This window comes from Cupressus sempervirens, chromosome 2, assembly GCF_028749045.1.
Source record: "Cupressus sempervirens isolate cs-2001-9-10 chromosome 2, ASM2874904v1, whole genome shotgun sequence".
NCBI lineage: Eukaryota > Viridiplantae > Streptophyta > Pinopsida > Cupressales > Cupressaceae > Cupressus > Cupressus sempervirens.
Window position 1 is genome coordinate 35,818,052 of NC_143119.1, and position 24,602 is coordinate 35,842,653.

Below are 24,602 nucleotides of genomic sequence, written 5' to 3' on the forward strand. Positions count from 1 at the left end.
GCAACATTCATAATAATGAAGGGATAGAGATTACCAGTATATCCAAATCTATAGGGGTGGCTACCAGAAATTGGGTATAAATTTTCACTTAAATAGAAGGTCTATATCTATTTATGGAATTGGGTCTTAAGAAACTAGAAATAGAAGGTGATTCATCCATAAGTTTTGATGTAGGAGCATCTGGGTGCAAGAGAAATCTTGCTTCAACCAAAAATATTTTCTTTATATATCTTTAAAAAGGGGTGTCTTAGTGCAAAGTTTTTGTCTATGGAGGCTTGCTGCTTAGTAAGTCAGTCATATGAGGTCAAAATTTCCTAATATTAGAGGTGGAGGTACATCTTAGATATATTGGCTCTCTAGTTAAGGATCACTACCATATCATGAGTACTTGTGATTTTTTTGCAAAATTTTGCTATAATTTTTTTAGTACATTTTAAAATTTAGGCTCAATTTTGAAGGGCTTAAAGGCCCCGAATGGGCTCTAAAATTAGAAGTTGAGGATTTTGGAATGAGGCTATAATAGCTAATTGGACCAACAATTTGTAAGTTATGGTTTTCTAAAGTTGGTCTAGCCAAAATTTCCAAAATAAATGTCATAATTGATTTGAGCCAACTTTATATGTAATTTTTGGGTTGGTTGGCCTCAACGGTTAGGGTTTGATGTCTAGAAACTTCCCAGGTGGTGTAAGATTTTCTATATAAGAAATGCCCAAATACTTTATAGAATAGATATGAGTGATAGTTTGCATCTCTATCTTGCAAATTATTGTAAGGAAGGTGCCCATGTGGGTTTGCATATAGTTTTTCAAAATTATGTAATTTTGCATTTGCAACGATAATGAGACACCCATATTTTGTTCTCATAAATTGTTTTTGTTTCTTTATTCTATTATGTTAGTGTGTTAAGGGGAGCACCCTTCATCAAGTGGTATTAGAGAAACCCTTTTTTGGTGGTATAAAGTGACCCTTCATTTGTGGTATTAGAGAAGGATTTTCTGAGTGTGTAAATAAATCACCAACTGTAAGGTAGTTAGCACTAGGACTGTGATTTGGGCTATGTGTGTAAACATATCACTAATTGTGAGGCATTTTGTACTAGAGTTTTAGCTGAAGCATGAAAATGTCTCCACGAAGAGAGCATGGTGGAAGAGCTAGGTGTGTTACACTTGAGGGTTTTCAAGCCCTTTAGAGAAAAATGTAAGAATTGGAAGAAAAATGCATAGGAAGATGGAAAGGAATATCTTTAAGAGGAGGTTTTGTGGAGCATGTTTTCATTGTAGAGAAGAAGGGCATAGGGAATTTGAATGTCCCTAGTACCAAGGAAGGAATAATAGGAGAAACAAAGTGTAGGAAAGAGTTTTACATGTCGATGAAGATGCAAAATCATCACATTCTAAAGATGTTGAAAGAGTAGAAGTCCTAGTTAATAGAAGAGTCTTACTGAGTGGTGAGAATGAAATTGATCAAAGAAGGAGCTTGTTTAGCACAAGATACAAGTGTGAAGATAAGTGTTGTGATGTGATCATTTCTAGTGGAGGCACTAAAAATAAAGTGTTAGAAAATATGGTCACAAAGTTAAAGCTCAAGAGGTAGAAAATCCCACATCAATAACATATTTCTTGGGTGCAAAATAACTACAAGGTAATGGTCAATGAGAAATGCCTATGAAATTTCAAGATTGAAAGCTACAAGGATAAGATACTTTTTGATATCATGCCTATTGACATATGCCATATGTTGTTGGGTAGGCCATAGTAGTTTGATAGGAGCACTGTACATGATGGTTGTGTGAATACCTACACTCTAACAAAGGATGGAGTGAAACATAAGCTAAAGCCATTGAAGGATACAAATGAAGTGGTATGTAGTCTTTCTATAGTATGTTTTTTTATGGAAATAAGTTCTTAGAGGGTATGAGGGATGAACATATTTGTTTTGATATAATTCTAAAAGATGGTAGAGAAGAGGTACCTATAGAAGTTGCAGAATTATTCAAAGAGTTTCCATGTATTGTATTTGATAATGTGCCTAATGGATTACTACCAATTAGGAAGATCAGTTACAGGATGGACTTGATTCCAAGAGCCAATTTTGTGAACAAGTTGACATACAAAATGACACACCTAGAAAGAGAAGAGTTGAACAAACAAGTGAATGAGTTGTTACAAAAGGGGTTGATTCAAGAGAGTTTGAGTCCATGTGTTGTACTAGTAGTAGGGTAAGTGCACCAAGTTGTGGTGCCAAAAAGGTGACACCTTATTTTATTTTTTCTAATTTTCAATAGCACGTATGCACTATAGTGTGCACATGCTATGGCTTGGGTAACCTAAGCCATAGCACATACGTGCTTTATAAAAAAAAAAATTATTATAAATGGGCTACATACCCACAACCCATTCATTTTTCCTTTATTTTCCTATTCCCCTCCTTATAGCGCATACGCGGATTGAGAGACTAGAAGGTTTTTGCCACCTGCCTTGCCAATATGCCTTCTTGCCATCGAATTTTGAGATCATGAGCATGACGTATGTTATCTAAATTTATTTTTGCATTGTTTTATATGTTTTTTATATTGTTTTGTAGGTTTTTTAAATTTTCTTTAAATTTATTTATTTATTTAGATTTCAATTGATTTCTTATCAAGAAATGTGAATAATGAACCGACAAATCCCCAAGAAGATAAAAACCAAAACTCTCAAAAAGATCCAAACAAAAACCCTCCACAACAAGAACAATAAATTCCACAACCTAAACCAATTTCAAGACCTCCTCCTGGCATTTTAAATGAAATAGAAATAGGCAAAACCAAATTAGAGGCACTCATTGGTAGGTTGAAAGCTCATGGAAAAACCAATCCAATGAGAGCTCAATTAGCATCCTCCCTCGAGTCCATAAAGAGCCACATAGCTTCTATTAGTGGTTAGTTAGATGTTTGGTGGGTTAAGAGGGATGAATGAAAAAGATATTATGCAAATAAATTATGATACCAAGATGTTAAAAAAAAGATATACCAAAAGGTAGGATTTGTGCATTATTTAGAAAGCTTGGTGAACAAGATATTGTTAGAGAGGGTACTAAATGATTCCCCATCCATTGGTGCATACACGATGGTATTAGAAATAATTTTTGGGATAGATGGTGGATGGTTTTTGATGCCCCTCCTTGCAATAATCATGAGGTCCCAATGTATTTCTTAAGGAAATTGTATTGTGAGTTTGTCCTTGGGGAGATCCCCAATTATTTTGATATATTAGACTCTCAGGGTAGAGGTGGGGGGTCATCATTTGAGAGGCCAGGGGCATGTTGTGACCCTAATATAGTTAGGACACCTATGGTCAAGCCATAGGGTGGGCATGTGACTATTCCTTCAGTTGTGAAGGAACATGTAGAGGCCAACACTCCAGGGGCTATTAGTGCTTTGACGTAGAAGCTCATTCATTGCACAAGTCTACTAGTTGAGGAGGATCCTTCTACAGATTGCGGTCACATGTGTACATCATGCAAATCTTTATGTACATTTGGCAATCATGCTGAAGATGGTGTGGATGATGGGCTATTGATTAATTAGTTCTTGAATGAGACATTTGGCATTGCCACACAGGTAAATTACAATTATAATAAACTAATTTTATCACATTTCATATGTATAGTGAATGACTAATTAATTAGCATGTATTAACATTGTTCAAAATTCAGGGTCAGAGTGTTGGTGGCCCTAGTAAATATCCCTTGACCCCATTTTTCATCCCATTGATGAGTCTAAAGGTATGTATCAATTTAATCATTTAAATGAATACATATATTTATTAAGTAATCATATGAAGGATTGACAAAAAAATTATGCATGTGCATCAGTTCTCTACAAGACCATTGACATTAACTATAGACTCGAGCCTAGATGTGACATGAGCTTTGTAGGGGTACATTTGTTTCATGTTAATTTAATTCATTTGATTATATTTGTTTCATGTTTCATATTACATTTATTGTGTGTTGTATGACATGCAGCTCTTGAAATCTGAGACTCCTCCTCATCTTCGACAGTTCGTCGATTGTGGAGTGGCTACAGCTATGGCTAGTTCACAACCATTGACTGAGGTATGAAAGAATTTTCTCAATTTTAGTTGTTGTTTATAATAGTTAGTATTGAAATTTCTAATGTTATTTATAAGTGATTATATTGATTCAATTGTTGTAGGATCTTGTCACACTCGATCATCCACGAGCCTTCGAGGTGGACTTGCAAAGCAATTATGTGATGGCGGTAAGAAAATAATTAATTTTGTGTGTACATATATTTGATTTCAATGTATAATAATTATTGATTCATATCTACTTTGTTTGTATTAGCTCAAGTTAGAGAAAAGCCTCAATAAGAGGATGAGTGTGTGAGGAAGACCCCATCATCACCACTGTCTCCCTCCACATGACAATCAAAGACCTCTAAAGATTTTTTTCCTTCCCAAGGAGAAGATATAGTTGATAGACATACATGTTCCTTTATGTATGACATTATTGGTTAACATAATATATTATATGTTCGTTCATGTATGACATTATTGGTTATCATAATATATTATATGTTTGTTCATGTATGACATTATTGGTTATAATAATATATTATGAGGTTGCATGGGTACTTGTACCCACACCCCTAGTACTCATGCCCACGTACCCAAGTACCAGGTACTCGGTGCAGAGCATCATAGCTAAGGACCTTGATTGAGATTTTGGATTTTTTTTTTTTAGTTTTTAGCTTGTGTATCAGCTCATTGCTTATCAAGCTTAATTTAATACCTAATCAGTTCGAAACTTTGATAGAATATTGATTAACAATAAACTTTATCACTGTTTAAGCATAAGTTTATCATTTTCAATATGTCATTGTCATATGATTTATGATCTTATTCATGTTTAAAGTTTTCCTTCTCTATTATTTGTTTATCAAGCTTAATTCAATACGTAATCAATTTGAATTTTTGATACAATATTGATTAGCAATAAACTTTATCAGTGTTAAAGCCAAAAATTTATCATTTGCAATATGTCATTGTCATATGATTTATGATCTTCTTGTTCATGTTTAAAGCCTACCTTCTATATTATGTATCTAAACATTTATCATAAATTATTATTACAAACATATAAAAAATCTGAAACTGAAAACAATACATTACAATTGCAAACATTATCACTGTTCTTGATTTGAAAAATCATTTTCATGACTCATAAATTCTGGTTTTCTATAAATATAAAAGTATAATTAAAAATAAAGTTTGACATACCCTAGTAACCCCATCCTCTATTATAAAAAATAGTTGTACCCGTACCTGTACTCATAACCATACCCTAAGTAACCAAGTACCCCCATCCTCGTGCAACCTTGTATATTATAAGTGGATCTTGGTGTTTTGTGTACACCTATGTGGTCTATAGGATCTCTTGCCACTTATAACATCCAATAACCTTCCCCATCCTCCTCACTAGGTTAACTGATCCAAACTTGCAACATCACTCCCTTACTCTTCTAGGAACAATATCCCTCTAAACATTTTATCGGTCTACTAGGGTACCATAGCATTCTCCAGTCCAATCAAGGTCTCTATGATATCCTAAGGTGTTATTTTAACACTTTTACTATGCTTGAATGGATAACAACAATTGGTTTGTACCTGATTTCAAGATTTCTTTACAAAAGGGCTACAAGGAGAGCCCCCAATTAGGCCTCCACCTAGATTTCTAGGGCCAATAGCTCCTTTTTGGTGCAAGAGCACCTACTATAATTTCAACAATAACCATAAATATTTCATACTAAGATCCTTTTGGTCTTTAGTCCTGCTTAATAATTATAGATTTAACACTAGATCTCATTAGAAGGCCATAATTACAAGATTGGCATTTTATAAGCTCTTGTCTAACTATTGGTCATTAATGATCCGAGGCATAGGTATTTTAATTTTTTTCATGTTAACATCATTTAAGGATCATAAAAATAAGGTTAGGACCAATTTTGGTCACTAGATATGCAAAATTGTAAAATATGTAAAAATTGCTTTGAAAGTTGTCAAAGCAACTTTGAGCAACTTCTTAAAAAGTTGCTAAAACTTGTAAAATATTCTCCCAAACATATAGTTGGTTCAAAAAAATAATATAACCATTGGAAGCATCCTATATAATCTATTATAGGTAGGTGATAGGATAGATATGTAATTTTGGCATTGAAAGCAATAAAATCAACATTTTTCCTTGTATAAACATGTGTTGTAGACCCTGGTACAGATGTGTATAGACAATTGGAGATGTCTCAATGGATATAAAAGTTTGAGAATTTTATCTATTTCATTTTTTAACAAGTATCATGTTCTAACTCTTCATAGTTTGAAAGTTATTCAATTTTTATTGCTGGCTGCCCATAAATCAACCTACAAATCAACAACTTGCTAGGGCTAGGTTATTTTGGCATATTCCACCATGGTAAATTGATGCCCTTTGGTGGAATACAGGGTGTAATAATTTATTTTCATATTCTACAATTTCTTTTCCAGAAGATGCAAGGAGGTGATTTTTCCACCATACCCTAGGTGTGCTTCATGAAGAGTACACCAAATCAGCATTTACAACAGTCCTTCTAGATTGAGTTCTTGAGTTCATTGGAGGCTAAGATCCTAGAAATTTGTCTCATTTACATGCCTCCACATGTGCTAATTTTTTTATTGTATTTTCTATTTGTAGAAAGTGTACCTATAGTGCAAATAGAGAAGTAATTAGGCCTTCAGATTCGATCTAATGTTGCAACAGAAAAAACCTCCATTCTTCTCCATGCTTGGGAACTTTGGCATGTTTCATAAGACACAAAAGGGTATCAAAATAACTATTCAAGTCACCATGTCCTTTGGAAGAATCCAAATTTACACCTCTTCCTCATTCTAGGAGGGCTACAAGCCAATTTAGTTGTTTTTCAAAGCAACTTCATACTATAAGTTGTCTTTGATGAAATGAATCATGGATTCATGTTTTTTAGGACATAAATAAGCCATATCAATGATTTTAGGCCACACCTAGTCTTTTTATTCAGTTTTTGGGGTTTAATCCCTCTTTTGGCTAAGGGAATCCAACAACGCATATTGAGTTTTTAGTGCTTGGTACTTGGGTAGACCTAGTGATTAGGTTACCTTGTCTTGTGGGGTTGTGCTAACCTTCCATTAAGCCCATATCCATACTTGTGATAGGTATTTGGCACTAGGAACCTTCACCTTGGGTATTGAGGGAATTTGAACATTTCCACCATTTCTTGTTGTTTGAAGACTTCTATTGCGTACTGCTACATCACTTTGTTATTATTTTGTGTCATGAAATCTTTAGGTTCTGTTAAGCCATTTTGGATGGCATGAAATCCTAGGTAATAAAGCATGCATATTATTTTTGTTTATTGTTCTTTGCTTGTTTCCATAGCTATGTGACACTTAAGTTGTTTAATAAATTAATATTATAGTCAGAAGGTTTGGGAGGTAATATTGTGATTGTAGGGTTGAAATTTTGTTGTTACAATAATTTATTAACTCACGGACCTATATTTCAATGTTTCACAACCTCACATAGGGTGGCCTCCAAGTTATGCACTTTTTCAATTATAATTAGTCATCTATTTATTCACTAGTGCAAAATGCCTTTGTAGTAAAGAGGTTTCAGACCAAAAACATTTAAAAGTGTTGGTTGATTACTATTCAACTAATTGGTTACTCTACTTACCAAAAGACTATCAATCCAAATTATGAATTACATGTAACTGGATTATATAATTTATTCTCCACAAATCATATTCAACCATTATTATTATTTAGTTTCTTTTAAAAGCTTGAACTATTATTTTTGTGCTATAGCTGAAACTAAAACATGAGGAAATGTTTCTTTGCACCAATTCTTAATTTATTAGGTTTCCTAGCTAAATGATGAAGGTGTTGAATGTGTAGGATGTTTTGGTTTCTTTTGCATGTGCATTACAAAGAATTTGTGAAAATATGTAAAACAAGTTAGGGATGTCAAACCTTACAAAGAATTTGGTCTCATGGAGAGGCTTTGAACTCCTATGTTTTTCATCCAGAGGTGGCCTCATGAAATTATGTAAATAGCTATTTAGTTTTTCTTTCTGTCATTTTGACAAATTAGTGGTTATGTTTTTTTGGTAGGAAACTCTGTAGGGTCATTGGAGAGGAGGCTTCAACTGTGCAGCCAATCCATTGAGAATTAGAGGATTTTTTCCCCAAATGGAAGCTTTATGTATGGTAATTTTTTATGAATACAGGATCTTAGACATTGCAGTTGTCAGATAGAAGTTTTATGTTTCACGAGGACCCTTTGATGCATCTAGCTAATTCTATTTTCAGCACCACCCACTGAGAAAATTATTGTGCACCCACTTGCATGGAAACAATGCTTAGTTTAGGTTTCTTAATCTCTCCACACAAAATTCAAGCCTCCTACAACAATTTTTCAAGTTTTTGCAACCAAAATCATCAATTAAATTCTATCTAAAAAACATTATTGCACCAAAGTTACTGTATGGGGAAAAACTCTTCAAACATTTGAGTAGATGATGCAAATTTGTCATATCCCTATTTTATTTGGGGTCAAGGATAGTGCTTGGAGAACATGCACATTGAGTGGACTAAATGTTAGTAGAAGCATAATTATGAATGACAGAGGCTGAGAACCATACCAGGCTGGAGAAGATGAGGGGAAAACAAATAGCAGAATAACTTAGATGTTAAACTTTAATTGCAATGCACATTATTATTATCCAAGAGGTACAATCTAAGATGTTGTACATATTGGTGCCTAATCTATTCCCCTAATCTACCACTAAGCTAGCTCCTAGAGAATGGTAGGGCTAGATATGTCACTGCAACTATTCGTAGTTAACAAATATGTTAGGATAGGTGCCACTGGATGTGTGTGGCAAGTTTTTAGAAGACTTAAATTATCATGTTTCTCTGATGTGTTTTGTAGGTGATGATTATGTTTTTGACAAAGCAACATAGGGCTTATCTTAGTACAGACAAAGTTATGTATCCCTGAGTCCCCCAAACTCTTAAGAACCATTAATACCCATTGTGTTCAATTGTAGAATGAGACATGGAGATTTTTGAGCAATTTGCACTTTTGTCTACCCCTGTCCTTTGGAAGGAACTTGTTGTGCTTCCATCATTAATAAGAGGGTGCCTCTTTTTGGCAAACTTACATGTTGATTGTTGATGATCTAGTTACTATTGGTTGGGGTGGCACATAGAGGATTGAGTTCAATTGAAAATAGAGCCTTTGCAGCGTTTTAGATTTTAATGGAGGTGGCTAGTAATGGTGTGAGCGTTTTGAATTGAAAACAAGGTGCATAATAAGCTAGGCAGGAAGATTGAGCTCAAAGGTGGTGTCTAATCCTACTTACTTGGTGATGTTATAGGGCTCACAATGTAGTGGACAAGCTTGTGGTGCTGCCTATACTTGGTAGTTATGTTCTACAAAATGGTTTGCATATATTGCTATATTTGTTTAATTTGTGTGATGAATTTGATGGCTTTTTCAACTTTGTCTTAAGATAGAGTAATTGATGCTAAGGATAGTTGTTAGATTGTGGTGACTGATCAGGAAAGTACTGTACATACAAAATTTTTTTTTTTGGAAGTAGCCGACATATTATGGCTGACATATGGCCGACATGTTATAACCCTAAAGCGGTTTAATAATTGTATAAAAAGGGCTTAGGGTTGGGTATTTTTTATGTGTGGTGATACGAAATTGGTTCTTGCGGCGGTATTGAGCTGTAAGGGATTACGGATTGTAATCAGGTTGTAATCACTAGATTGTAATAAGATCAGACTTGCTGTTTGGTGGACGTAGCCCAGGGATTGGGTGAACCACGTTAAATCTTGGTGCCTTGTGTTCATTTCTGTGTGTTCTAATTTTTTTTGTTATTGGTTATATTTGCATGTAGTTTTTATTTCTGTCTGTGGTTTATCCTAACAAGTGGTATCAGAGCCAGGTTGTTTCTCAGTTATCCTCTGCAGGAAAGTCTCACGGTTAAGTGGGAGTCTCACGGTTGAGTGGGAGCAATGGCAGATGATGGTAAGTTGAGGGTTGACAGGTTTAATAGGCAGAACTTCCAGTTATGGAAGATGCAAATGGAAGACTATTTATATCAAAAGGATTTATGGAAGCCGTTGGAAGGAAAAGCCAAGAATCAGGGAACTATGTCAGAGGCTGAATGGGATCTTTTGGACAGAAAGGCACTTGGAAGCATTCGGTTATGCTTGGCACCATCGGTGGCATTTAATATTACAAAAGCAAAGATGACAGAAGATTTGATGAAAACCCTAGCTACATTGTATGAAAAGCCCTCCGCTTCAAATAAGGTATTTCTCATGAAGCGTTTATTTAATATGAAAATGGCAGAAGGTGGATCTGTTGTAGATCATTTAAATGAGTTTAATACTATTACTAGTCAATTATCTTCTGTGGGTATCAATTTTGATGAAGAAATTAGGGCTCTCTTGATTTTGTGTTCTTTGCCTGAAAGCTGGAATGGCTTGGTAATGGCGGTGAGTAATTCTGTTCCTGGATCTAGTACCCTAAAATATGATGATGTGATCGATGTTATTTTAAGTGAGGAAACTCGTAGAAAATCCTCAGGTGGATCTACATCAGGAAGTGCTTTAAATGCACAAAGCAGGGGCAGAACGACTGAAAGAGGAAGTAACTTTGGAAATCATGGGAAATCAAGAGGAAAGTCAAAGGGGAGGAGGTCTCAATCGAGAGGACCAAATGATTGCTGGTACTGTGGGAAACCAGGGCACAAAAAGAAAGATTGCTGGACTCGAAAGAAAAATGAAGGAGATAAATTAGATGGAGACAAAGAGGCAAATGTGGTAAGTAACAAATCCGAAGAGGATGCTTTGCTTCTGTCTTTAGAGAATGTTGATGATTCATGGGTTTTAGATTCTGGTGCTTCTTTTCATGCTACACCTCATAGAGGTTATTTCATTGATTATGTCCAAGGGGATTTTGGGCTTGTTTATTTGGGGGATAATGAACCCTGTCAGATTGTTGGAAAGGGAAAAATTAAGATTAAGTTGCAGAACGGGAATCATTGGCTACTACATGAGGTAAGACATGTTCCAAAACTAAGTAGAAATTTAATTTCAGCAGGGCAACTCGGTGATGAGGGTTGTGTAGTTACTTTTAATGATAAAAATTGGAAGGTTTCAAAAGGTTCCCTTGTAGTAGCAAGAGGTGTGAAAGTAGGCACCTTATATCTTTGTACAGGTCATATTGTTCCTTCTACTTTGATTGTTTCAGAGAAAAATGAATATTCAGGAACAATTACTGCAGTTGAGCAGGGAGAACAAATAGCTGCTATAGATTCTGATACAGCGTTGTGGCACAATAGACTTGGGCACATGAGTGAGAAAGGTATGAAAGTAGTTCATTCAAGGAAAGCTTTACCAGGTCTAAAATGTGTGAATATGGATTTCTGTGAAAGTTGTGTGTATGGAAAACAAAAGAGAGTGAGTTTTGTAAAGACAGGGAAGGAAAACAAAAAGGAGAAATTAGAGCTTGTGCATACAGATGTATGGGGACCGGCTCAGGTATCTTCCCTTGGTGGCTCTCATTATTATGTTACATTTATTGATGACGCAACTAGAAAAGTATGGGTTTATTTCCTTAGACAGAAATCTGATGTATTTCAAACTTTTAAGAAATGGAAATGCTTGGTTGAAAATGAGACTGGTAAGAAATTAAAATGTCTCAGATCTGATAATGGTGGTGAGTATTGCAGTCATGAATTTGAAGATTATTGCTCCACTAATGGTATTCGTAGACAAAAAACTGTTGCAAGGACTCCACAGGAAAATGGAGTGGCTGAACGCATGAACAGGACTATAATGGAGCGCGCAAGGAGCATGAGGTTGCATGCTGGGTTGCCCTTACACATGTGGGCGGAGGCTGTCAATACTGCAGTATATTTGATTAATAGAGGTCCCTCTACTCCTTTGGGCTGTGGTATTCTAGAAGAAGCATGGACTGGTAAGAAGGTGAGTTATTCTTTTCTCAAGACCTTCGGTTGTGAAGCTTTTGCTCATATAGACTCTGGAAATAGAACCAAGCTAGAAGCAAAATCAAAGAAATGTGTCTTTGTTGGCTATGGCATTAATGAATTTGGCTATAGGCTTTGGGATTTTGAAAATCATAAAATTATAAGAAGCCGAGATGTCATATTCAATGAAAAAGTGTTGTACAAAGATCTATTGCAGCAACATGAGAAGAAAGAAGATGATTATGTAGTGCTGGATGATACTCCAAAAGCTGATATTCCAGCCATTCCTCATGATGTGCAACAACTGCAACAACAAATACCACACACACCAGTGAATGTTAGACGGTCAACAAGGCCAATTAGACCTCCACAAAGGTTTTCTCCCTCTTTGTATTCTATTTTACTTACTGATGCTGGTGAACCTGAAAGTTATGATGAAGCTCTGCAGGTGGATACTAAGATTCAGTGGGAGTCTGCAATGAAAGATGAAATGGACTCTTTGCTGAAAAATAAGACATGGGATTTGTGCAAGTTGCCTGCAGGTAAAAAGGCTTTATAGAATAAATGGGTTTACAGGTTGAAAGAAGAGGAAGGAGGTAAGAAAAGATTTAAGGCCAGGTTAGTTGTAAAAGGATTTGCACAGAAAAAAGGAATTGATTTTGATGAGATATTTTCTCCTGTTGTTAAAATGACTTCTATTCGTACTGTTTTAAGTCTTGTGGCTACTGAAGATTTGCATTTAGAGCAGATGGATGTTAAAACAACCTTTATTCATGGTGATTTGGATGAAGAAATATATATGGCTCAGCCACAGGGTTTTGAGGTCAAAGGTAAGGAGAACTTAGTGTGCAAATTGAAGAAAAGTTTATATGGCCTGAAGCAAGCACCTCGGCAATGGTATCTGAAATTTGACAGTTTTATGCATGAGCATGGATATAACAGGTGTCATTCAGATTACTGTGTTTATTTTAAGAGGTTGGATGATGATAGCTACATTATTTTATGTCTATATGTTGATGATATGCTTATAGCTGGCTCTAACATGCATCATATTAAGGGGCTAAAATGCCAGTTAGCACATGCATTTGCTATGAAGGATTTGGGGGCAGCAAAACAAATCCTTGGTATGAAGATTTGCAGAGATAGGAAGAACAGAACATTGATGCTATCTCAAGCTGATTATGTTGAGAAGGTGTTGCAACGTTTCTCTATGGAGAATGCTAAAGCTGTCAGCACACCTTTACCTGGTCATTTGAAATTAACTAAGGAGATGTGTCCCAAGACACAGGAAGAGGAGGATAAGATGTCCAAGGTACCCTATGCTTCAGCTGTGGGAAGTTTGATGTATGCTATGGTATGCACTAGGCCAAATATTGCACATGCAGTGGGAGTCGTTAGCAGGTATATGAGTCATCCAGGTTTTGTGCATTGGAATGCTGTCAAGTGGATTCTCAGATATTTGAGAGGAACATCCAATAAGTGTTTACACTTTGGGGGCTCTACTACTGATTTACAGGGCTATGTTGACTCAGATTTGGCTGGGGATATTGATACCAGGCGGAGTACTACAGGTTATGTCTTTACTATTGGTGGGGCAGCCGTGAGCTGGGTTTCTAGGCTACAGAAGATTAATGCTCTCTCCACTACATAGGCAGAGTATGTTGCTGCTACAGAGGCAGCCAAAGAGATGATATGGCTTTAGTTCTTCTTGGAAGAATTAGGACATCCTCAGAAGGATAATTATTTGTTCACAGATAGTCAGAGTGCCATTCATCTTGCTAAGAATTCAGCTCTGCATTCTAAGACCAAACACATACAGTTGTGGTACCATTTCATTCGATCAGTTTTGGAGGATGGACAGTTAAAGCTGGAGAAGATACATACCAATGAAAATCCAGCCGATATGTTGACAAAGGTTGTCACAAGGGAGAAGCTAAACTCCTCTTCAGCTTCAGTTGGTCTTTTAGACTAAATGTGAATAAAAGAACAGCAACGTCCAGGGTGGTTTGATCCAGTGGGAGCCCCATGCGGTAGTTGTATTGCTACAAGATCAGTCTCCAAGTGGGAGATTGTTGTTTAGTGTGGAGCTTGATCAGTCCCCAAGTGGGAGATTGTTAGATTGTGGTGACTGATCAGGAAAGTACTGTACATACAAATTTTTTTTTTTTGGAAGTAGCCGACATGGTAGCCGACATATTATGGCTGACATATGGCCGACATGTTATAACCCTAAAGCGGTTTAATACTTGTATAAAAAGGGCTTAGGGTTGGGTATTTTTTATGTGTGGTGATATGAAATTGGTTCTTGCGGCGATATTGAGCTTTAAGGGATTACGGATTGTAATCAGGTTGTAATCACTGGATTGTAATAAGATCAGACTTGCTGTTTGGTGGCGTAGCCCAGGGATTGGGTGAACCACGTTAAATCTTGGTGCCTTGTGTTCATTTCTATGTGTTCTAATTTTTTTTGTTATTGGTTATATTTGCATGTAGTTTTTATTTCTGTCCGTGGTTTATCCTAACAATAATAGCACGAGATAAGCCCTGTCATTCAATTATAGAAGTTGAAATTGGAGTAACATGGAAAGGGTTTTGGTTTGTAGAGTTGGGAAGACCTTTTCCATAGTTGTGCTTAATGAAAAGTAGACTTCCATCCCATGTGTGATTCATGAAGTAGTACATTTGAAGAAGGTGCAATATTAATCTTTTTACCGAAGGAAGTAGATCAACTTTGTGCCCATCAATGACCAAATTGCCATGTGGGGGTGTCTCAAAAACACGGGTGATTGATTAGAGATGATGGTACTTTGAATTTGTTAGTAACTCAACAACATAATTTTCACAAGTCCATATTCATTAGTAAAAACTATAGTTGTTGTTCTCTTATCTAAAAAAATTTGAAAGCTGTGAGCATTTAGTATTGGCCATGTTACATCTGCTTAGCACAGGATCTGTCTGCCCCATGATGAATAGTTATTGTTGAATCACTTCTATTTTTTTTCCATAATTTACCCACCAATCCATTATGTCAACATATGCTGAGAAGGGAAGGGCAATGCTTGATAAAAGATGCTGGCTGATCATCATTTCTATGATTGGGACTTCATTCTGTTCTTCCATTGTTCCCATTCTATCTATTTAGTATATAATTCCCTCCATGTTTTGCATGTGTGTTTACATATTATTCCAAATCTGTCACCATCCTCCTCTCTGTATTGACCTAATTTCACACCATGCTTGCAAGATTCCATTATTCAAATAGTTGTTTACATTTGCAGTTTGGCTCTGATACCATGTTAAATTCCAAAAATTCAACTTGGCGTGCCTGAGAATGTTTGAGCACTCAACAAGAGGGGACAAGGTTGGGGATAGGATTTACCTAGCTACCTAGAGCTAACAAAATAAAAAACTCAATCCCAAGATGAAAGGTGAGAGAGATTTGGTAGTTGGCAACTTTGTACTGGCCAACACTACAAGTTTCAACATCACTCAAGATGGCATCACAAAATCAAAATGGAGTATGATCTCCAAAAGATGACAGAGGTTATTGTAGGTCTCCACAACACGATCCTATACGAACTAGAATTGTATGAATACCTTGCATGAGCTTTGTGATATGCCTCATCAAATATCGCTTCCCTATGGCATTTAGTGACCCTTAGGGATGTTTTGATTTGGTGTGCTCGACAAAATTTGAGTGCTCAACCGAATGGGATGAGGTTGAAGATAGGGTTTACTTGGCCACCTAGAGCTAATAGAATAGATAGTTCGATCCTACAACAAAAGGTGAGAGAGATTTGGCAATTGACAACTTTGTACTGACCAACACTACAAGTTTTAGCATCACCCGAGATGGCATCGCAAAATTAAAATGGAGTATGATCTCTAAAAAGAAAGAGAGGTTACTGTAGGTCTCTGCAACATGGTCCTATAGGAACTAGAATCACATCCATACCTTACACGAGCTCTGAGATATGCTCCATCAAAGATCACTACCCTATGGCATTTAGTGACCCTTAGGGATGTTTTGGTTCGGCATGCCCAAGAACATTTGAGTGCTCAATAAGATGGGACAAGGTTGGGGATAGAGTTTACCTGGCCACTTAGAGCTAACGAAATAGACAGTTTGGTCCCACAATGAAAGGTGAGAGATATTTGGCAATTGGAAACTTTGTACTGGCCAATACTACAAGTTTCAACATCACCCAAGATGGCATCACAAAATCAAAATAGAGTGCAATCTCCAGAAAGTGAGAAAGGTTACTATAGGTCTCTACAACATGGTCCTATAGGAACTAGAATCACATCCATACCTAGCACGAGCTCTGAGATATGCCCCATCAAAGATCGTTGCCCTATGACATTTAGTGACCCTTAGGGATGTTTTGGTTTGGCATGCTCGAGAAAATTCAAGTTCTCAAAAAGACAAGACAAGATTGGGGAGAGAGTTTACTTGGCCACTTTGAGTTAATGGAACATATAGTTTGATCCCATGATGAAAGGTGAGAGAGATTTGGCAGTTGGCAACTTTGTACTAGCCTACACTACAAGTTTTAGCATCACCCAAGATGGCATCACAAAGTCAAAATGGAGTAAGATATCCAAAAAGTGAGAGAGGTTACTACAGGTCTTTGCAACATGGTCCTATAGGAAATAGAATCACATCCATACCTCGCACGAGCTTTGAGATATGCTCCGTCAAAGATCGCTTCCCTATGTCATTTAGTGACCCTTAGGGACATTTCAGTTTGGTATGCCCGAGAATGTTTGAGCACTAAATAGGATGGGATGAGGTTGGAGATAGAGTTTAACTGACCACTTAGACCTAACAGAATAGACAGTTCAATCCCACGACAAAAGGTGAGAGAGATTTGGCAGTTGGCAACTTTGTACTAGCCAACACTTCAAGTTTCAGCATCACCCAAGATGGCATTACAAAATTAAAATGGAGTGATCTCCAAAAAGTGAGAGAGGATATTGTATGTCTTTCCAACATGGTCTTATAGGAACTAGGATTTCATCCATACCTCACACGAGCTTTGAGATATGCCTCGTCAAAGATTGTTGCCCTATGGAATTTAGTGACCCTTAGGGACATTTCAGGTCAGCATGCCTGAGAATGTTTGAGAACTCAATGGGATGGGATGAGGTTGGGGATAGGGATTACCTAGCCACTTGGACCTAACAAAACAAACAATTCTATCCCATGACCCTTTTTCCACCAAGTTGCAAATTTGAGCAACTTTTACAACTTTCAACAATGCAACTTTGCACAAAAAGTGCAATTTTTACATTTTTCACTTGATTCCAATTCTAAAAATTAGAAAAGGTTTGAAAAAACTAAAATAACTTATTTTTAAATGTTCAAACCATCACCAATTCCCAAACTCCTGCAAAGTTGCAAGCATTTTTGAATTTTGCTTGACAACTTTTGCAATTTTTTGTAATTTTTGACATCTTAACTCCTAGATGCCTAAAACTTAGCCTAATGACCCTAAGGACCTTTATAACCTTCTAAGAAATATGAAAATATTTTTTTCATTGAAAAATCACCTATATTAGTCATTTTTATTCCTAAAAAGTAGCCCATAGTGTAACAGTAGAGACTTGGTCCAAAACAACCATACCTCATCTTTTGATATGTTATAGAGAAGCGAAATGGGTATCCTAATATTCAATTTATTTTCTTGATGGTATGGAAAAATGTGAAAAAAAATGAAATATGATAGCATTTTATGCTAGTGTTTGTATTGGAATTATCATTGTTTCTTAGCTAGTGTTCTTCATGAGATAGAGTATAATAATCTATCTTTTGTTATGATTGAGTTCAATATTTTAGTGTTCTTGTTGATTAGTGTTGAAAATGATTTGAGATTTGAGTTAGTGATGATATGAAGGCTCTAAATGGTATTCATGCTTCTTGTTAGTGTTCTTAGATCATGTTAATGGTTCAAAATGATTGAAGAGACTAAATTTTTATTTATTTGATGGTTTTTTTGTGTTTATTTATTTAGGGTATAACTAATTTGATGAAGCAATAAGTTGTGATTCTTGGTGCTACTTTAGTGATACCATTGCATGCTCATTTGGGTCCTGTCCAAGTCTTGGATGAATTGATTTGGATAATATTACTGGTTAAACATAATATTTATATCTTTTATTGTAATAGGCATTAGCCAACCTAGTTTATGTTTAATCTTTGTAACATGTATAAATGAGATAACCTTTTTATAATTGAAAGTATGCTAAGTATGCAAAGGATGTGCAAAGGAAATATATTGTATGAATTTTATGAATAAGTAGAAGTTGTGCTTCATTGTATTTGTCTTGGTATTTGAGATGTTTATCTTCTTGGTTGTAGTGGATATTATGTCCACTCTCTTGTAATCAAGATTATATTAGTGAACCCATTAAAGGAAAAATCTAAGATTTATTGTAAGAAATGTGCTCTACATAGCATGTCCATAAATTGGGTCATATGCCTTTAGATGTAAGTGGATTGATTTATTTTCTATTTAAAATAAAAAATTCGGAGTACTTTTTTATAGTACAAATATAATGTGGTTTTGGCTCCCACTAGGTTGTCCCTAATAGGTTTCCTCAAGAACATATATGATGTAGAGACCTCCACTATCACCTTAAATAGACTAACTCAACTTGAAGATTCAACAACATAACTTGGAATCAACTCAATGAATTAGTCCTACTCAAAGATTAAATAGAGTTATCTGACTTGGTAGATTACTTCCTCAACCATGCTCATGAGTTCATCATCTCATTATCTCAATCCAATCTATTCAAACTCCAATACTCTCCTGGGTTACCTAGTGCACCTAGTGTACCTAGTGCCTCCAACATACCAAATATCTAATCAAGCTTCCCAAACTAACCCTAACACCTTGGATAACCTTTTAAAGGCCTATTTACCATGATCCAACTCTTCACCAACTCCAACCAACTCATCTTTCACAATTTCACACTTTAGCCCTCCTAGGCCTACCTAGTAGCCCTGTCAGATAGAAATCTGCAACTTCCATGAAATGTTTCCAAACAACCTGGTAAATAGTTATCTTTTCAAATACTCTTTTGGGAGTTATAAAGCCCATATCAATCTCAAACCTTCACCTCTTGACTAGTGAACCTTTCTACTGCTGATTGCACATGCATTTAGGCCTAATTAGCCTATCCCAACAAAATTACCTATCCTCCACTAATCTCCAAGACTCCCCAACCTAAAAAAGTCTTTCTAGACCTCTTAAGACATAATATTATCAAACTCGCAAAGTATTACCATTCATCAAATTCCCAAATAATAAAAGCCTCACTATTTTAACAAGAAACCAAGGGTTTTGTAGAAAATACCCTTTCAATTCACTCACAACTCTGAACAAGATGAATGCATGAATCTTCTTGTCATGTAGGTGAATGCATAAATGTTATGTGAACAAATATGAAAACTTGTTGAGAAGTATAATACTTTGCTTGCACCTCATTTTGTGGTTGTAGTGTGTAGTTCTCTATGAAGTCTACAACCGAAACAATGATATCTAGTGGAAACATATCCTTGCACAACTTGAATTGCAAATCTAGCCATCAAGCTCTATGTGTATGCCTTGTATACTCATAAATAATATTTTCATGAAAAATCTTCAATGAACTCATACAGTGAAAAATTTTCAATGACTAAATCAAATCTTTTACCCTATTTCCCATCTTTTAGTGCATATGTCACTATCTTAAATTTTTTGTAATCTACTATTTCATTTTCAACTGCATGTGTACTATCCATATGTTCACAAGTTGATAAAAGTTGCAAAGAACCAAAAAATAAACATGTACCATCCAAGCATGATGTCTTGTAAAATTTTTAGTTGTCCCCTATTTCACATAAAATGTTGGATATGAATTCCCTTGAAGAGCTTGGTGGCTCATTCATGTCACAATCCTATAAAATAAACTTAGAATGCAAAAACTGACATATATGCCTAAAAACATCAAAATGGTTAGAAAATTAAATATATATCCCACAACAACAAGTTGTGCATGTGTAATTTATCTTGACATAAAAAGGTTTACCCATCTCAAAAAATCTTTGACTTATTCAAATTTGAGGATACATACCAATAAATTTTACAAAAAATTGTGTTTGAGTTGAGTCCAAAAAATGTTTTGCATGTGAGTTGCAATTTTGGCTACCAATCCTCCTTACAACATCTCTTTGATTAGGGGAAACATGTGTGTTATTTTTCAAAAATCTTCGATCAATAATTTCAAAGCTTCACTAATTTCTTTATCCTTTCGCGGTAGTCTACCGCTAAATGCCCATAACTCATTTTTTGTTGGATCTTCCAATCTCTCACACCTTAGCATGACTCTCTTTAGAGTACCTCTACCAATTTTTAATGTTTTGCTTGTCTTTCTTATGAGTTGAGCTTTCTTCATTTGGGTACTTACTATTGTCGATTTAAGTACTCATCTTGTGATATTACTATCTTTGGTGCATGATTTAGAACCCACTTTGTCATAAGCACTCATTAGATTCTTTACAATATTTTTTTCATTTGAATCATCCATCGTTCTTAGCCCAAGAATCTTCATGATAGGCCTAAATTTTGAATTCTTCATCATTTCAACAAATAATGGACATTGACCTATAATATTTAATTCTTCAAAGAATAATCTCCACATACGATTAACTTTTCTTTGACAAGTATGCTTGCTAATCTTGTTAGGTATTGATTTCAAAATGTTAGTATTAATATCAATCAAATATTTTGGTCTTCTAAAATGAATTCTAAAAGGTGTTATAATCTCTTCCATGCCCTCAAAATTTTGAACATCAAAATAAGGTTGAGTGTATTGCGTACCTTGAACTAAAGATGAGGTGCCTTGGCAATAAGATGCAAAAGATGGAATATCACCCACTTGATATGTTGATGTTGTGCCTTCAACATGACATGATGGAGTGTGTAGATCGTCAGATCTACAAATTATTGTCTCTTTAATATGAGAGGATGATATGACTCCAACATTGGAAGGTGGTGTAGCTTCACAATTCAATTGTCTTCTTGAGTGTAACCGTCTCACTCATTCTCTTTGTCTTTCCAATTCTTCCTCTTTTTTTCTTTGTATCAGTGGTTCTTGATCCTCTTCGAAAATCAATTCTTTATTATTGCTTTACAATTTTATTTGTTTACATAGTAGTTTAATTTTATCTCTTTTAATTTCTAAATCTCTCTCCCTATCTTCATTTGTTTAAGTTTTTGGTTTCTTCTTTGGCATGATGATGATTTCTACATGTCAAATTATTCAAACATCTGAATTACTTACAATGTGTAAATTACAAATCATTCAAATACATATAAAAATTAAAATTATTTCAATGAATACACAATATATATCAAAAAACTTGCCGAATTTCTAACCATTTCAAAATAACATTTCATTCAAACATACAAATTTCAATGAATTCAATATATATTAAACAACATGTCAAATTATAATCAAATTTGTATCTATATATCAACAAACAATATTTAAAAAGGATTGCACTAACCTTTTCTATAGAAAGAGTATTCAAATAGTTTTCAAATAACATATCCAATGATTGAATTTGGTGTTTGATAGCTTCAAAATCTTTTCAAATAGTGTTTGCTAACTTCCAATAGCTTGAAACCCATGTTTTCTATCCGAACAATAGAATGCACAACAGACAAAAAGTAGAGAATGGATGAAATGGACCCAAACTTGCTTTTTGACCATTTTTGGGTGATTTGACTTAGTGCGTACACACTATAACATGTATGCACTATAAAGTGCATGTGCACTATGTCAAAACACATCTCTCCCTATCCTACCATCCCCCATCCCCTACTCTCTCTCCTCTCCCATACCCTACTCTCAGTCTCTCTCTCCTCTCCCATCCCCTACTCTCTCTTACTCTCCCTCTCCTACTCCCTCTCCCATCGCCTACTCTCTCTCTCTCTCTCTCTCTCTCTCTCTCTCTCTCTCCCTCTCCCTCTCCCTTTCCTACTCCCTCTCCCATCACTTACTCTCTCTCTCTCTCTCTCTCTCACACACACACACACACACAGAGACACACACACACACACATCCCCTACTCTCTCTCTCTCTATCCTCTCCCATCCTCTAATCTCTCTCACTCTCTCCCCCTCCTCTCCCATCCCCTACTCTCTCTCTCACTCTCTCTCCTTTTCCATCCCCTACTCTCTCTCTCCTTCTCCCGCCGCTTACTCTCTCTCACCCTCTCTCCTCTCCCATTCCCTACTCACTCTGTCTCACACACTCCCATCCCCCCCTCTCTCTCTCTCTCTCGAGCTACTCTCTCCCTCCCATCCCCTAGTATCTCTCTCTCTCCCTACTCTCTCTCCCCTCTCCCATTCCCTACTCTCTCTCCCTACTCTTTCTCCCCTCTCCCATCCCCTACTCTCTCTCTCTCTCACTCTCCTTCTCCCACAGTATACTCTCTCTCTCTCTCTCTCTCCCCCTTTCCCACCACCTACTCTCTCTCATCCTCTCTCCTCTCCCATCCCCTACTCTCTAGATCTCTCACACACACTCCTATCCCCCCTCTCGCTCCCTCTCCCACTCCCTCTCCCACTACCTACTGTCTCTCTCTCACCCTCTCTCCCATCCCCTACTCTCACTCTCTCTCCCATCCCCCTACTCTCTCTCACACTCTCTCCCATCCCCTACTCTCTCTCTTACACATACTTCCATCCCCCCTCTCTCTCCCTCTCCCCCTCTCTCTCCCACTGCCTACTATCTCTCTCTCTCTCTCTCCCATCCCCTACTCTCACTCTCTCTCCCATCCAGTTGTCTCTCTTTGCCACCCCCTACTCTCTCTCACTCTCTCACACTCTCTTCCATCCCCTACTCTCTCTCTTACACACACTCCCATTCCCCCTCTCTCTCCCTCTCCCACTCCCTCTCCCACCACCTAGTCTCTCTCTCTCCCATCCGCTACTCTCTCTCTCTCTCTCAAGCTACTCTCTCTCCCCTCTCCCTTCCCCTAAACTCTTTTTTTTTATAGATACACACTCCAATCACCCTCTCTCTCCTCTCCAATCCCCTACTCTCTAGATCTCTCAAACACACTCCCATCCCCTTCTCTCTCTCTCCCCCTCTCCCACTCCCTCTCCTACCACCTACTATCTCTCTCTCTCTCCCATCTCCTACTCTCTCTCACACTCTCTCCCATCCCCTACTCTCACTCTCTCTCTCTCCCATCCTGTACTCTCTCTCTGCCAACCCCTACTCTCTCTCATAGTCTCACACTCTCTCCCATCCCCTACTACCTATTCTCTCTCTCTCTCTCTCTCTCTCTCTCTCTCTCTCTCTCTCTTACACACATTCCCATTCTCCATCTCTCTCTCCCTTTCCCATCCCCTACTCTCTCTCTTTCACAGATAAACACACTCCCATCTCCCGTCTCTTTCTTCTCTCCCATCCCCTACTCTCTAGATTTGTCACACACACTCCCATCCCCCCCCTTTCTCCCTCTCCCACTCCCTCTCCCACCACCTACTATCTCTCTCTCCCTTTCTACTCTCTCTCTCCCATCCCTTACTCACACACACACTCTCTCTCTCATCCCCTACTCTCTCTCACACTCTCTGCCATCCCCTACTCTCACTCTCTCTCTCCCATCTTGTACGAGCTCTCTGCCACCCTCTACTCTCTTTCAAACTCTCACACTCTCTCCCATCCCCTACTCTGTCTCTCTTACACACATTTGCATTCCTCCTCTCTCTCTCTCTCCCTCTCCCTCTCCCTCTCCCACCACCTATTCTCTCTCCCCCATCCCCTACTCCGTCTCTCTCTCTCCCATCCCCTACTCTCTCTCTTTCACAAACATACACACTCCCATCTACCCTGTCTCTCTCCTCTCCCATCCCCTACTCTCTACATTTGTCACACATACTCCCATCCCCCCTCTCTCTCCCTCTCCCACCACCTAATATCTCTCTCTCTTAGGTACTCTCTCTCCCTCTCTACTCTCTCTGCCATCCCCTACTCTCTCTCCCTTTCTCACACTCTCTCCCATTCCCTACTCTCTCTCTCTCTCTCTCTGCCATCTCGTACAAGCTCTCTCTATCACCCCTACTCTCTCTCACACTCTCTCCCATCCCCTACTCTATCTCTCTTACACACATTTCCATTCCCCCCCTCTCTCTCCCTCTCTCACTCCCTCTCCCACTTCCTACTCTCTCTCCCCCATCCCCTACTCTCTCTCTCCCCTCTCCCATCCCCTAAAATCTCTCTTTCACAAATACACACTCCCATCCCCCCTCTTTTTCTCCTCTCCCATCCCCTACTCTCTAGATCTCTCTCACACACTCCCATCCCCCCTCTCTCTCCCTCCCCTCCCTCTCCCACTTCCTATTGTCTCTCTCTCTCTCTCTCTCACACTCTCTCACTCTCTACTCTCTCTCTCTCCCATCCCCTATTCTCACTCTCTCTCTACCACCCCTACTCTTCTCACACTCTCACACTA